The sequence below is a fragment of the Herpailurus yagouaroundi genome, unplaced genomic scaffold (genome assembly GCF_014898765.1).
Source record: "Herpailurus yagouaroundi ecotype Mexico unplaced genomic scaffold, PumYag 197, whole genome shotgun sequence".
Classification (NCBI taxonomy): Eukaryota; Metazoa; Chordata; class Mammalia; order Carnivora; family Felidae; genus Herpailurus; species Herpailurus yagouaroundi.
Window position 1 is genome coordinate 16,147,509 of NW_024412428.1, and position 17,650 is coordinate 16,165,158.

General features: G+C 34.9%; 1 pseudogene; it reads right to left on the reverse strand.

Moving 5' to 3' along the window:
* Window positions 1-4,895: 4,895 nt before the first annotated feature.
* Window positions 4,896-7,504, reverse strand: LOC121012652 (tigger transposable element-derived protein 1-like; annotated as a pseudogene).
* Window positions 7,505-17,650: the final 10,146 nt, after the last annotated feature.

Genomic DNA, 17,650 nt, shown 5'->3' on the forward strand with positions numbered 1-17,650 from the left:
TATGTGCTGCTGGAAAAAATATTCTGTACTTCTAGGACATACTGTCCTGAAGTATTAGTTTGGACAAGGTGGTTAGTCATTTTGTTTAGATCATTTCTGTCTTAATGATCATTTTTCTTTCAACTACTGAGAATACGGTGCTAAAACTCCCACCACAATTGTAAAGTGAACCAAATTAAATTCTTTTAATTGTGTACTTTTTAAAAAATGTGTTTTGAAGTTATTTTTTAAGACACATACACTTTATGGTTTTATGTTTTGATGAAAAATCTCTTTTTATCATTACAAACTGTTCCTTAATTGATATCACAATATACTTGGTCTTGAATCTATTTTATCTAATATTAATGTAGGCAACACTTACACAGAAAAGCATTATTATCCTGCTTGAATTCTGTACACTTCCATCAATTTTCTTTCAACCTCCGCATGCATTTATATTTAAAGTCAATTTATTTAGAAACCATATTGATTGGTCTTTATGTGTGTGTGTGTGTGTGTATATATATATATATATATGTATATATAAAATTCATTCTGTCAGGCTCTGCCTTCTAGTTGTGTTTCCATTAACACTGAATGTGATTATCAATAAAGTTGGATTTTATTCTGCCATTTAATTATTGGTTTCATTTGCATCTCTTTTTATTTCAACTATTTACTTTATTATTAACAAAATAAATTGTTTATGATTATTTCTTACTAACTTATTTCGTTTCTTTTAACTCCCTTCTCTAAATTCCTGAGTTGAATAATCAAGATCATTTGTTTTCAATTTTTAATTATTCTTGATAGATACTTAACTTAGGATTTAAATAATGGAGTATCCTTGAAGACATTTGCTATCTTGGTAATTACATTTGGAATTGCAGTATATCTAGGCCCTTTATAGCACTCAATTGTATTTAATATAAGATCTCATGATGAATTTAAAGGACTTTGTCAGAATTATACACAAAACCAATGAGTTTGGAATAATAAGATGACAAATTCAGTATATTATCCTCTGGGCATGAAGAGAAACAGCAATAATTAATTGTAGGCACAATATTTTAAGCATCACTTTTTATGCTATTTTACAGAATATGTCCATTAAAGCCACTGGCTTGCCCTACTTACTAATTGTCTGCCCTCCATGATTTATTTTTTTCCTCTCTCCTTTTTTTCTTCTTCTCAGCTCTTACATCATTTAAATACTCAGTGATTAGTGCCATCATCAACTCTTTTTCTTCCAACATGTTGATTTAATTTAGCATGTGCAGTTCACAGCTGCATGGTTATTGATAAAATTTTGAAAAACAAGGACAGGTTTATTTTAGTACTATACAACTGATAGACACTTTACAGTTGTATGTGTTTCCATTGCAAATAAACTGCCAACAATCTTATTTTTCAGTTGCATTCATATTTCTTCTACCCACAGCGTGTTTAACATTCTAAAACTCACCTAAACGTGAGTTTTAAAGTAAAGTTTTAAAGTAAAAGTTTTACTTCTGAAGTTAAAAAATAGCATAGAAAACTCTGCTGGATTATGCCCATTATTTAGTGACAACTTATTTTTATCAGATACGTGACAGAATAATCTGTTCCCTTTTTATGTGTTATTTGCTTGTATATTAATATTCTATAAGGTATTGCTATCAATACCTTCCCAATTCATGAGTTCTAAAAATTACATAGATATGATTTCATCACTTCAGTAATTTCAAGAAGTAAACAAGGAAAGGTGATATTTATGCTTTATGACTGTATAAAAAACAATGGCTAACTTCCTAGAATAACCAGGTTGGTGAATGAAAATAAAGACTAATTATTCTGACTTCTTGACATCAGAAAGTGCATCATTATTAAAATAAAATGGTTATTCTGCGTTGACTTCTTTTCAAAATACATTTTGTGATATTCCAAGCTTGGAGGCAGTTATAGAACGAATTAGAGAAAAAGATCAAGTAAATTGGGAATTCAGAATTTCTCAGCTTTCACTCACATCCACATTTAAATCTCTCTGAATGTTTTTCTTTTACTTCAACAAATAAGAAAGTGTGTCAACCAAGTAATTCATGCATAACATTTTCTGTTGCCTTCACTTATTAATAGAAAACTGCATTTAGATATCACTTAAGTTTTGCTGTGACCAATAATAGAAAATCAATGCAAAAGCATACATAAAATAGAAGAACACCAAAATCAAGATCTTATGTAGATTTCTAAAGTGCATTTATTCTGGGGCGCCTGGGTGGCTCAGTTGGCTGAGCTTCTGACTCTTGGTTTCCTCTAAGGTCATGATCTCACTGTTGGTGACATTGAACGGGGCAACAGATCAGCACAGAGCCTGCTTGGGATTCTTTCTCCTTCTCTCTCTGCCTCTGCCCCACTCACTTGCATGTATGTGCACACACTGTCTCTCTGTCTCTCTCTCTGTCTCTCTCTCTTGTTCTCTTAAAGTAATAAATAAACTTTAAAAATAAAGTATATTTATTTTCTGTTTTCTTAAGGTTATTAACACCAATTAAGGAAAAACTATAGATAAAAATAGAAATATCACAAAGCAAAGAAGAAATAACCGAAACCAGCACTACGTTTTCTATATTCTGAGCATATTACCTAAATAATAATAATAAATATTAATTTAATCTTTACCTATTCCTCACAAAAACCAATGCATAGGTACATGCCTATTTTACAAATGATGGTAGAATTAATTTCATAGAGGTTAAGTGTTGTTCAAGTCACATTATTGAAGGTGATGGAATCAGGATTCAAAACAAGTCTTTCTGTCTCCAGTCCATGATGTTTCCACTGTACAGTAAGGGAAAGGGAAGAAGAGGTATTGGATGGAAAGAAAGATAGATAAAGGGTACAAGTAAAGCACAAACTGCAGTGCCAGCCAATTTTACGTACAATGATTCATTATTTTCAATTTAGTTTTGTGTTGGCACTTCCATTGATTTTCAACAAATTCAAAAACTGAAATTCAAGAATTAATAGTTGTGTCCTGGGTCCAACCGTTGGGACAGGGTGGAGCTAAGGTTCAAAAGCAGATATTTCTGCTCCTGTATCTTGACGTCTTTTTTCCTCTAAATTCAAGACTCACATACCAATTAAAACTCTATAATGCCTCATGTGGTTCAACATAAATATGTCTTAAACCATCTCCACATCTGAAAACTCTCACCGTCCTCACTGTGTTTTCCCTAGTTTGGCGAATCATATCATTATTTACCCGGTGACACAAAATGTGAGCTGCACATGAATTTCATGCCTATAAGTTATATATATATTTTTTATTTGAGTATAGTTGACACACAATGTTACATTAGTTTCAGGTGTGCAACTTAGTGATGCAAGAAGTTTATAAATTATGCTCACCACAAAAGTACCCTATTTTCATAATGTCACCCTGAGAAGATAATATAAAATGTGAATCCAGGCCCCTCTTGAATCCTATAAAATATGTCTTACCTTTCTACAAACAGAGAAAAATATGTTAAGGCACATAATTACTATACACAAAAGTAATAATACTAAAAATATGCTAACACTTATAAATTGTTTGTTGTGTGCCAGATACTGTACTTTAAGAGTTTTATTTCAATAATTTTCATATTACAGTAAAATCTTGGTTTGCAAGCATAATTTGTCCTGGAAACATGCTTCTAATCCAAAGCACTTGTATATCAAAGCAAATTTCCCCATAAGAAGTAATGGAAATGCAGATGATTCCTTTCACAACTCAAAAATATTCTTATAAAAATGATTTCAATACTGTAATATAATACAAAACAATAAAGGAAATACAAAATATAAAGAAAAGTAAGCAAATTAACCTGCACTTACCTTGGAAAACCTTCATGGCTGGTGTGATGAAGACAAGAGTGAGGAAGCTTATTGTGTAGAATGACTTTCACTATCAGTAACAGAATCACTGCTATCTATTGGCTCAATGGAATCTTTTTCCTTTTGTACAACTTTAACAAGGAACCTATCCAATGACACCTGCTTTTGCCTCTTTTGGAGGATTTTATGTATCTGTGACATTGCATTGACAACAACCCACAATCCCACAGTGAGAGAAGAACTAATTGTGATCACGTGACATTCAGTGTCACATACTACTTGTATTGCGAGACATCGCTCATTTATCAAGTAAAAAGTTGTTAAAAATGTTTGCTCATCTTGCAGAACACTCACAGAACAAGTTACTCACAATCCAAAGTTCTACGGTATTACTATTTTGCAGATAAGGAAACTGAGATAAGATTGAGTTTAAGTAGTTTGCTCAAAGACAAACTTCCTAGGAGGTGAGTGGTCAAGATCAAAATCCAGGCCATTAGCCTCAAAAGCCTATGGTTTAGCCTCCATGCCATACTGATTTAGTGATTCGAAACAGGTTAGGTTGACAAAATGGCCCATTCTAGTTCCAGGAGTATAAGAATGTGGAGTCTATTTCTTTTGAACTTAATATACTGAGTAGAGGACCAGGGAAAAAGTCAATATAACTACAGAGTGAGCGCTTGTGTGGCTTTAGGGAAGCTGCTAAATGTTTCCTAGTTAGCAGTGTCATCACATGTAATATGAGAGATTTGGTCCGATAACCTTTATGGTACCTCTGTGTACGAAAATTCTGTATTAAATAAATATATTAAGTCTATTATTTTCTTAAATCAGCCAATACAGGCATGCATCAGAGATATTATGAGTTCCATGCCTGCCAGACCACCACCATAAAGCAAAATCACAATAAGCACCTCAAATGAATGCTTTGGTTTCCTAGGGCATGTGAAACCTATGATTACACTATTAGGCGTGCAATAGCATTAAGTCCAAAAAAACAATGTAAATGCCTTAGTTAAAAAAATACTTTATTGTTAAAAAGTGCCAACCGTCATCTGAGCTCAGCGAGTTGTAACTTCCGCTGGTGGAGGGGCTTGGCTCCATGGTGATGGCTGCCGACTGATCATGGCAGTGCTTGCCGAAGGATGAGAGACTCATTTTCTTAAAATGAGACAACAATGAAGTTTGCTGCATCGATTGACTCTTTTCTCATGAGTGATTTCTCTACAGCGTGAGATGCTATCTGATGGCATTTTACGCACAGTAGAACCTCTTTCAAAATTGGAGTAAATCCTCTCGAAACCTGCCACGGCTTTATCAACTAAGTTTGTGTGATAGTCTAAAGCCTTTGTTGTTGTTTCAACAATCATCACAGCGTCCTCACCAGGAGTGGATTCCATCTCAAGAAACCACTTTCGTTCCTCGTCCATAAGAAACAGCTCCTCATCCGTTCACATTCTATTATGAGATCGCAGCAAAGCCATCCACCTTCACACACCACTTCTAGCTCTAATTCTCTCGCTGTTTCCACCACATCTGCAGTGACTGCCTCCACTGAAGTCTGGAAGCCCTCAAAGTCATCCACGAGGGTGGGAATCGACTTTTGCCAAATTCCTGTGACTTCTTCCCATGAATCATCATTGTCCTTAATGGCATCTGGGATGGTGACTCCTCTCCAGAAGGTTTCCAATTTACTTTGCTTTGATCCATCAGAGGAATCACTCTCTCTGACACCTATAGCTTTACAAAATCTATTTCTTAAACAATAAGATTTGAAAGTCAAAATTATTCCTTGACCTACAGGCTGCAGAATGGATATTGTGCTAACAGGCATGAAAATAACATTAATCTCATTGTACATCAATGAGTGCTTGGACCAGGTGTGCTGTCAATCAATGCACAGTGAAAAAGAATCTTTTTTTCTGAGCAGAAAGTCTCTTCAATGGGCTTAAAATATTCAGTAAACCATGTTGTAAACAGACATGCTGCCATCCAGGCTTTGTTGTTTCATTTATAGAGCACAGGCAGAATAGATTGAGCATAGTTTTTAAGAGTCTTGGGATTTTCTGAATGGTCAATGAACATTGGCTTCAACTTAAAGTCACCAGCTGCATTCACCCCTAAAAAAACAGTCAGCCCATCCTTTGAAGTTTGAAGCCAGTCATTGACTTAGCTTATGCTCTGAAAGTCCTAGATGATATCTTCTTCCAGTAGAAGGCTGTTTCATCTGCACTGAAACATAGTCACCTTCACTAATTGCCTCAGTGAGATCTCCTGGGTAATTTACTACAGCTTGCACATCAGCACTTGCTGCTTCACCTTGTACTTGTACATTGTGGAGATGGCCTCTTTCCTTAAGCCTCATGAGCCAACCTCTGCCAGCTTCAAACTTTTCTTCTGAAGCTTCCTCATCTCTCTCAGGCTTCACAGAAATAAAGACAGTTAGAATCTTGTCCTGGATTAGGCTTCGGCTTAATGGAATGTTATGACTGGTTTGATCTTCTATCCAGACCACTCAAACTTTCTCCATATCAGTAATAAGTGTTTTTCACTTTTTTCATCATTCATGTGTTCACTGGAGTAGCACTTTTAATTTCCTCCAAGAGGTTTTCCTTTGTGTTAACAAGCTTGGCTGTTTGGCACAAGAGGCCTAGCTTTGGGCCTCAGTTCTCAACATGCCTTCCTCACTAAGCTTCATCATTTCCAGTTTTTGATTTATAGTGAGGGATGTGTGACTCTTCTCTTCACTTGATACTTCGAGGCTGTTCTAAGGTGATAACCTTATTCTGGCCTATTTCCTTATTGTGTCTCAGGTTATAGGGAGGCCCAAGGAAAGAGAGACAAAGAAACAGCCAGTCAATTTAACAGCCAGTCAGTTTAAATGACACTTTCACAAGTTCACCACCTGACAGTTTCCTACCTCAACACATTTTAAAAATAAAGTGATATCTTCTATAGTAAGCTTTATTTGGAATGTACAGATCCGCAGAATGTTTAAAGGATTTTCTTTTAGTTTTTTTTACCTTAATTTTAACTTCTACATGCATATATATTATGTCTCCTTATAATATGGAATTAGAATAATGTAATCATTCCCAGATATTTAATAGATTCCATGTGTGAGATACTAAGTAATGTGATTTTCACATATTTAAGAAATAGAAAAAAAAATAAAAAGAATTGAACAGTCTTTTAAATTCAGGATATTTATAGCACAAAGGCCTTGCTTGCCTTTTAGGATGATGATTTAGATATTTTTTCTTCTGAATACCTGTTACTAAAATATTTTACCAAATTTGTTCTGGTGAGAAAAATCAAGAAGGAATATGATTATTTTAAGGAATTTGGGAAGAAACAATTCTTATGCCATTTGGTTTAAACTAAGACCTTGAGTAACAATGAGCAATTTTGCACTCAAAAGTATCTAAAAGACCAGTGAGAAGGTTTTCATCAATGTTCGTACGTGCCAAATTGGATTATGCTAGGGATATTTAAACTACTATTTCCTTTGATCTGCAAACGAGCCCTGAAAGGTAAATAGATTCACCCATTTTACAGCATGAATCTGAGGCTTAGAGACACTGCACATCTTGTTTAAGGTCAAGTGGTTGTCCAAGTACAGCCGGAACTCCAGCCCAAGTTCTAACAAACCCAGGACATTTTCTACCATGTCATAACCACCTGCTCTTAGGAATTGCTAACATATCCCTGGGTATTAGGACTATTAAGTTAGAGTTGCTTAAAGTATTATGCTTTCCAAAATTAAAGGAGAGGATAGAGCTTTCTTTTATTAGAGTATAAATGCAAATGCTTTTCCAAATCATATACCACCAACAGGAAGCCTGCAGGAATTAATAATTGTGCCAGCTATCAATCTTTTCATGCATAAAATTTAAAATTTGTTACTCTGCCTACAGATGAAATGTCATTTTATAAAAAGCTAATTATATGCACCCACAAGTCTGCCTGTCAACACCAAGGAGCCAATGGCAATCTGCAAGACTTAAAGGTGAGTATAATATTAAAATCACTTGAACATAGACATAAAATTACATAGTTTATTCAAACCATGTTGAATATCAATAGAATTTAATTTTAGAATGAATCATAGGCTTTCGGAGTCACACAATGAAGGATAATTTGAATGACACTAGAGCTCATCCTGACTTACCTAACTGCAAGATCAAGGACTCTGAGGGCCAGAGAGAAAGTGAATTGCTCCTGCCTGGGTAGATGTGGGCTGACAGGCAACCTTTTTTGGTGCTTTCATCTCAGGGATTAGCCAGTATTTACTTCACCTTTAATCCCCACTCGGTGCCTGAAGTTGTATAAGGATTATTCACTTATGTATTTAAATCGATTGTAAGTCATTCCAGGAAATAGCCAAGAGAGTTTACAAACACAATTTTAAAATATGGAATAAACTTAAAAGTAGGAGTAAAAGAAGAGGTAAAAACAAGGATTGATTTACAAACAGATCCAGGAATGAGATAGCAAAATGCATGCAATGAAGACCTACACATGCTGTTTTAAATTGACTTCAAATTTGGCTGTAAACTTCGTGGTACAAATGCAAGAATTAAAAACTGATCTGGTAGGTAGTTTACCGTATCCCTGAGGCAAGATGCATGCTTACTCCTGATGACAGTGATGTGCAGGAGCTGAATCACACCAGCCCAACCACGTCATGGGACTGTTACAAGCATCTTTTCCAAACTCTGAGGCCAGTGACGTCACACTGGTATCTTGAAATCAGCTACTGAGAAATGAGGGGTTCTTGTTCCCTAGAGAGATAGGTGTCAAACATTCACCAGCACACCACTACTTAAAGGTCTTTTCAGGACACACATAGACACACACCTTATAGTGTCCTTTACATTAGCGTAAGTCAAAGATACAATTCAGTAAAAAAAAAAATCTCATGGGGCGCCAATGTGTTGTAGTCTGGATACTCTCATCGTGGTTGTAAGAACTGAAGTGTAGATGGTAGATTCTGTGGAAAAAAAGTGACGAAACGCATGTGCTTCTTTAAATGTTTTCCTCTAAGCTGAGTATCAGTCAATACTGGGCAGTAATCAGTTCACACAATACTCTATCTGTGTGTGTGTGTGTGTGTGTGTGTGTGTGTGAACTTGGATTGGATAACACATGGATTATGTATGGAAGGCGACTTTTATTTTTCTTCATTTTAATTTTTTTAAATATTTATTCATTTTTGAGAGAGAGCCAGAGTGGGAGTGGGGGAGGGGCAGAGAAAGAGGGGGACATAGAATCTGAAGCAGGCTCCAGGCTCTGAGCTGTCAGCCCAGAGACCCATGCGGGGCTCAAACTCATGAACCGAAGTTGGATGCTTAACGGACTGAGCCCACCAGGCACCCCTGGAATGCAACTTTTAAAGTATATGCCACCATGTTTTTCATCCCCAAAATAAATAATCCAATTAAAAAATGGGCAGAAGAGGGGGCGCCTGGGTGGCGCAGTCGGTTGAGCGTCCGACTTCAGCCAGGTCATGATCTCGCGGTCCGTGAGTTCGAGCCCCGCGTCGGGCTCTGGGCTGATGGCTCGGAGCCTGGAGCCTGTTTCCAATTCTGTGTCTCCCTCTCTCTCTGCCCCTCCCCCGTTCATGCTCTGTCTCTCTCTGTCCCAAAAATAAATAAACGTTGAAAAAAAAAATTAAAAAAAAAAATGGGCAGAAGATATGAAAGCACATTTTTCCAAGGCAAACATCCAGATGGCCAACAAAAACATGAAAAGATGCTCATTGTCACTCATCATCAGGGAAATACAAATCAAAACTACAATGAGATATCACCTCACATCTGTCAGAATGACTAAAATCAACAACACAAGAAACAACAGGTTTTGGTGAGGATGTAGAGAAAGAGCAACCCTTAGGAGACCTGGGTGGCTCAGTGGGTTAAGTGTCAGACTTCAGCTTAGGTCATGATCTCATGGTTCGTGGGTTCGAGCCCCATGTCAGGCTCTGTGCTGACAGCTCAGAGCCTGGAGCCTGCTTTGGATTCTCTCTGTCTCTCTCTGCCCCTCCCCCACTTGTAATCTGTTTCTCTCAAAAATAAATATAAAAAAAAAAAAAAGCAACCTTCTTGCACTGTTGATGGGAATGCAAACAGCTGTGGAAAACAGGATGGAGTGTCCTCAAAATGTTAAAAATAGAGCTTCCCTGTGACCCAGGAATTTCTCTACTAGGTAGTTGTCCAAAGGATACAAAAATACAGATTTGAAGGGGTACATGCACCTTGATGTACATAGCAACATTATCTATACTAGCCAAATATGGAAAAAGTCCAAGTGTTCATCAACTAATGAATATATAAGGAAGATGTTGTAATTTATATATATATATATATATACATACATATATATATATACATACATATATACATATGCGTATGTGGTGGAATATTAATCAGCCATAAAAAAGAATGAAATCTTGATATTTGCAACGTGAATGGAGCTAGAGAGTATTATGCTAAATAATAAGTCAGAGGAAGACAAACACCATGTGGTTTCACTCATAAGTGGAATTTAAGAAACAAAACAAATGAACAAAGGGGAAAGAGAGAGAGAGAGAAGCAAACCAAGAAACAGACTCTTAACTAAAAAAAAAAAAAAAGAAAAAAGTAGAAGCCGCCATGTCTTTAACAGACACCCTCACAGAAGTGAAAAGACAATCCACAGAATGGAAAAAAATATTTCCAAATCATATACCTGATATGGAACTTGTACCTAGAACATGTAAGAAGACCTTATAACTCAATAATAAAAAAAGATCTAAAACTCAATTTAAAAATGGGTAAAATATGCAAATAGACATTTCTTTAAAGAAGAGATACAAATGGTCAATAAGCTTATGAAAAGATATTCAGCAATATTAATCATTAGAGAAATGTAATTCAGAACTATGAGATACCACCTCACGTATACTAAAATGGCTATAACAAAAAAGATATTAACAAATGTTGACGATGAAGTGGGGAAATCAGAACCCTCGTATGCTGCTGATGAGAATATAAAATGTTCCAATTCCTTGGAAAACAGTCTGGAAATTCCCCAAAAGTTCAAATCTAGAGTTACCCTATGAGCCAACAATTTCACTTTTAGATATACACCCAATTGGAATGGTAACACGTTAACACAAAAACTGGTACATGAATGTTCATAGCCTCATTATTTATTAAAGCCAAAAAGTGGAAACAACCAAAACGTCCATCAACTGAACAGGTGATGAAAATGTAGTATATCCATATAGTGGAATATTATTTATCAAGAAAAAGAAATGAAATACTGATACAAGCTATAACATAGATGAACTTTGAAACTATTGTGCTAAGTGACAGAAAACAGTGACAAAAGAAATCACATTGTATAATTCCATTTATATGAAAAATCCAGAATTGGCAAATATAAGACAGGAAGTACATTAGTAATTGCCTATGGCTGGAAGCAAAGGTATAATGGAGGGTCAGTACTAATGGATATGAGGTTTTCTTAGGGATGATGAAAATATTTTAAAATTTGTTTTAATGATGGTAGCTTACCTTTGTGAAGATATGATGTCTATGTATACTAAAAACTATTGATATTACCCTTTAAATGCATGAATCATAAGGTACATGAATTGTTTCTCATTAAACCATTATTTAAAAAAGAGTCAGTGCCATCAGTCTTCCAAGGAGCTTACCGTCACTATTATAGTGATTCCACTCAATTCACATCATTATGTTCTTGAGTCAACCCTGTGTTTCCAGATAAGGTAGACGTAATGACATAGAAAGCACAACATCTGAGGTAGAGGAGATTTATTTTTTATCCTGGCTTTTCTGCTTAGTATTTGTATTGCCTTTATACTCATCTTTGTAAATTATTTCCCTCCCTTGGTCCACTCAAATGGAAAACAGGTCAATTAAACTACATGTTTTCTAAGATGGCTTCTAGAAGCGTGGAATACCATAAAGGATATGGTGGATGACCAGAGTTAAACAGTGGATATTTTATAGCCTTCAATAGTAGATCTATATCAAAAGTGATGTGAAACTGATATAGACTCATTCAGATATGTAAGAGGCAACGCTATTTTCTTGTCCCTGAGCAAGTGATAAGGATATTTTTAAAGATAAAAGTTAACTTCTTTGACCATTTATTTGTCCATTTATTTTTTTTCCTATTTTTTTCCTTGTAGATCTCATCTCTGCCATTTGCTATTTGCATGACTACCTATTAAATGGGGATATAATTGTACTTGATGAATTATCATGATGACTAGTTGAGATAGTCCCATTACCTGAGAAAGGGTAGATTTTTGAGAAATGTTTGTTTTTATTACAAAAGAAAAATCTTCAGTACTAGGCTGTCCAGTACAAAAAAATAATTCCATCCTACATAGGACATTTCGCCCTCAGTTTCACTTACTGGGGACCAAGCTGACTTCTAGGTTTGTGATAAAATCTGAGCTAAACATTAACATCTGTAGGATTCCAAGGACCTAAGCCAAAACCTCTCTAACTGGCCTCTGATCCAGTCAACTATCCAGCCAGCATCTTGGCGTGCTTAAAGAATACTTATATGAGTTTACAGAGGTTGCTTGGGTATTTATATTTATTCTTTGGTTATTCAACAGTTCCATGTGAATCAAAGCTGTGCCATATTGTAAAAACTTTATATACTTCCTGACAACTTTTTCAATAATTAGTCATAACTTCAGATATTTAACACTTACATCAATAACTGAGAAAATTTTAAATACATTTTGCAATCACATGGAATTGGAACTATTAAATAATAGTTCATTTATAAAAACATAAGTGTGAGTATATGTAAATACTTTGAGATCCCCATTTCAATTCAGTACTATTGTAGATCCACATAAATGGTGTGTTTATTAATCAATTTTATTGGACTTTCTGTATTTAACTGCTTAAATGTTTCTTTTCCTCAGCAACGTTCTTGAAAGTGAGATTTCATGTTTTAGTTTTTTTCCAAAATGTTGCATATGTTTAATTATTAAATATATTTAGAGATAACACGCATCTTCTGTGTACCACATAACTTGATGTCTATTTGATGCACAATAAATTAAAAGGTAAGCACGACTATCTCTTTGCGATGTCTACCCTATTTCTATAAATCAAAATTGTTGAGTGCTTAATTAATTTGTTAGAAAAAAATCACTAAAAATCTACCAAAATTAAACTTAGTATAATTTATCAGTGACATAAAATGTTCAGGGATATTTTATATGTAAGAAAGAGTAACTTTATTTTTTGTTTGTTTGTTTCTTCATGACTGTAGAACTGCTGATCCCAATGAACTGATTTCTCTCAATATGTTCTAGCTTAATTTCCAAGACTAAGAAATGTGACTTCCCTAGCTCATGTTTTGCCAAGATACATAATTAAGGGTGACTTCGTAAGATTTGGACTGAATGTTGAGTCACAAATCCACACTTGGGCCAATCAGTAGATGTATGTGTGTCAGAAGGAGGGAAGATATGGTACCATTGCTTTCTCTGACTGTCTCTTGAGTGGGGGGGTTGTAGGTGGGTTCGGGTTTTCTCAGAATTAGCTTATAGGTATCTTGACTCGCAGATATATTGAATAAATGTTAAATGAGATAATCTATTATATTTTAAGTCTATTTGTACAAGTCACCCAATAACTGTACTTATTATTATTACTATTACAATGATTAAAATTGCTAATTGATGAATATTTCAGTTAAAAACTATTGTAGGAAAATACTAATTAAAAATATGTAGTTTATTTTAAAAGAGGTGGTAGATATTTTTATACCTAAGTATGAATTTGAAGATGAATTTATCTCCTAGTGAATTTTATATTCATTCACTGAACATTAGGAAAAAGAAAACTTTCAAAGTGACTATTCCATGTACTTCTTTACTTATCCGTAAGAAGTTGTAGCTACAACTTGACGTATGATTTGTACATGTTCTTAATTTCTGGGGAACTCTAGGAAACAGCATCTTCTCGGTTAGTCTGGAAATAGATAAGAAAGAGTACTTTCACCATTCTTCCAGCAGAAAATCAATTTGTAATTATAGAGTGAATATACCAAGAGTAATTCAGAGAAGGAAAGAGACATAGAATGCTCATATTAGTGAATATTTCTGTATACATAAATCAGGCAGATCAAAGTTGAACTGCATGCTAGAGATGGTGGTAGAAACTCCTGGAGTTATGTCCGTGCTTGGGAAATGTTGATTTTGTGACTATAAAGCCCTATGTTTGTTGTGTCCCTTGGAACAACTGATAGCCTGCCAGTTTTCTCTGGAACGTTTGCACCTGCCTCCCCCTCACACTGCTCCACCCACCAATCAACCCAGTAGACACACAATCCCTAGTACCAGAAAAAAAAAAAAAAATCTAGATTCTTTATCAGTTTATGTGCAGCGTATTGAAGAAAGCTTGCGTTCTGAAGCCTGGTAGACATCTCCCTCCCACTTAGGTGCACGACATTGGAAAAGCCATATAGCCTATTGTGGCTTCAGATTTTCTTTTTAATCTAGAAGATAATGTTCCCTGATTTATGGGACTTTTGTAAAACCCAAAGTAATTAAACACACAAAGCTCCTAGCCTTCAGTAGATTTCCTTTCTTTTACTTTTCAAGGATCACCCACCCCAGATATTTCAACATAAATGTTTCTACCATATTCTGCTTGGCTGGAATATTAAAGGAAGAATGTTGTCAAACTAAAAGAAAGATTTTTCTATCAAACAAAGTTCTGGAGCTTTATTACCCACTAAATCAGGGCAAATAACAAGTTTTATCTAGTATCCCAGACAACAGCAAATGTTTATTACTTAGCTTCCCTGAAAAATAAACTCCATCAGGACAGAGAGGCTCCCCGCTTGCTCACTGATGCAACCCCAGGATCTAGAGCCGTTTTTGACACATAGGTAACACTTGTTGAATAAATGCATGAGAGCTCCAAAAAATATTTGCAGTAATTTAATGAGAAATTAGATCTCCTAAAAAGAGCAGAGATGTTTAAAAATATTATGAGAGTCGAACATTAAGAATCATTAGGATCTGGACCACATAATAAAGAGGCAAAAAGGTTTTGTTTTTTTTTTTAACTTATTTATTTAAATTCAAGTTAGTTAACATACAAGTGTACTATTCATTTTAAGAGTAGAACGGAGTGATTCATCACTTCCATGCAACACCCAGTGCTCAGCCCAAAAAGTGCCCTCCTTAATGTCCATCACCCCCCTCATCTCCCCCAGCAGCCCCCAGTTTGTTCTATATTTAAGAAATAGAGACAAAATCTTTAAGTGCCAACTAGCCTGTATTAGCACAGAGCACAATGATTGAAATTCATATTGATGAACCTGAGTCATTCAAAACATTGGATTATATTAAGTATCTTTAATGTTTAAATCAGAGAAGTAAACATTTTATAAAGAATTCTACAACAGCTAATTTACAAAATAAATTCAATCTTAGCTATTTAAGGGAAAAATCTTTAGTCAACACTCCATGCCTTATTAATGTTAGTTAATTACAGAATTTCTGGTTGTGTGTGCGTGTGTGTGTATAAAATACTTCTAAATACAAAATGAAACGTTGTATAACGGATTTTTACCTTAAGATAACAAGCTTTCTGATACTTCTTATGTACCACGTACTGATAGTAATTACAATTTAAATTAAAATCTGGGTATTAATAATTGGAGAATTAGAGATATAGTCACACATATTTCAAATAATACATGTGTAAATATGTAAATTATATTATTTTTTGAAATGGCAAAAAGTAGAAGAAAGCTAAAAGTCTAGCATTAAGGAACAGATCAGATCAAAGACTGAAACATCCACACAAAGAAATACTGCAGCTTAAAATTTAAAAGATACCTCCAAATATATTGTTATTAACAACTACCCTGGTCAGTCTTTTTTTTTCTTTTTCCTTCTCTTTTTTTTGCCCTGGTTAGTCTTAAATAAAATTACAGAGTACTAGCCAATGTGTATAGTATGCCATAATTTGCATGAAAATGAAACATACTATATATGAAATATGTCATATATATTCACATATATGTTTCCTTCTGCATGGTCTGTCTCTGGAAAGAAGGATCAAGAAACCAGTAACTTTGGTTGTCTCTGGGTACTGAGGCAAGTTTAATTTTCATTTTATACTCTCTGACAATTTTTTCTAAGTTGTAGCATGTATGTGCATTACTGAACCACATGCGGCTTATGTCCCATATTTCTAAGCCCACGTCTGGGTTCACAGGCAGTTGCAGGGAGCAGTTTTGGAGCAGACTGACAGCTTCCCACCCCAGACATCTGGATGTGTCTGCTTCTTAATTGAAAGAGGCAGAGACAGAGAGACAGAGAGAGAGACAGCGCATGAGTGGGAGAGGGGCAGAGAGGGAGACGCCCTCTGAAGGCAGGCTCCTGGCTCTGAGCTGTCAGTACAGAGCCCAACTCGTGGGTCCAACTCAGAAACCCTGAGATCATGACCTGAGCTGAAGTCTGACGCTTAACCAACTGAGCCACCCAGGGCCCCTGGATGTCTCTGCTTCTGTACCTGAAGTCTTGCTCCAGCTCTTGAGAATTTATTTAGACCATGGCAAGAACATTTAGAATGGCAGCCCAACTCCAATCCTGTGATTGTCACCTTTTCAAAAATTGCAAAAATTTTACATTTGAATATAGAATTGGAACTTAAAACATAGGAATATTTTTAAAATATCAGGTATAAATTTCAAAGTATAGATTTGAATGTATTAATATATGAAACCATTTCAAGCTCACATGTTAAGCTTAAAGAAAATGCTAGGTAAATACTTTCTTGAAAAAACAAAATAAAACATAATAGGGAAGGCTGTTTTAGAATGTATTGTAATGTGCCATTCTTTTTTAAGAAGTTTTTTTAATGTTTATTTATTTTGAGAGAGAGAGACACGGAGCACGAGTGGGGGAAGGCAGAGAGAGAGGGAGACACAGAATCCAAAGCAGGCTCCAGGCTCTGAGCTGTCAGCACAGAGCCGAACGTGGGGCTCAAACCCATGAGTGAACTCATGATCTGAGCCGAAATGGGATATTTAACTGACTGAGCCCCCTATGATGAGCCATTCTTAAAGGTCCATAAAATCCTTATGTAATTTGTACTTCAAGTAAGTGGGAGTCACTAAGGAGTTCATAAGTTTTATAAAGCATTTGCATTCCATAAAATGTGTCTACTTCTGAAAAATGGATTTCTGAAATCTAGTTACATTTATATAAATAAATAATAAATAAATAAATGAATAACATTTATTTAAATAAATAAATTATAAATAATATTTGTACATAAATATTCTGAAGTTTATAATGGAATGCTTTCTATGCCAAGTTATTTACATTATTTCCTTGATTTAAACTGAGTTATCAAGAAAAAATAATCACAAAAATGAGTGCTAATTATGAGTGGTAAGTTTTAATTATTTTAAAATCTATTTAATATAGATAGAGAGATAGTAGATATATTTCAATTGTGCATAAATAACACCACTATATCCACCACTTAGATTAAAGACATTAACATTTTATCACAGTAACATTAAAATTATTTTTGCATTTTTAAAAATAACAAAGTTACAAACTTATATAAGTCTCTACCCCTTCTCCCTCCATTCTTTTTCTCTCCCTTAAAATTGGTGTACTGCATTTTCTTGCTTGATTTAATACTTTACTATATATGAATGATATATGTAATTTTTGTTTTTTACATATACATAAATATTATTTTACTGTGATATGGTTTTTCTTTTACTATTATGCTTTTGAAGT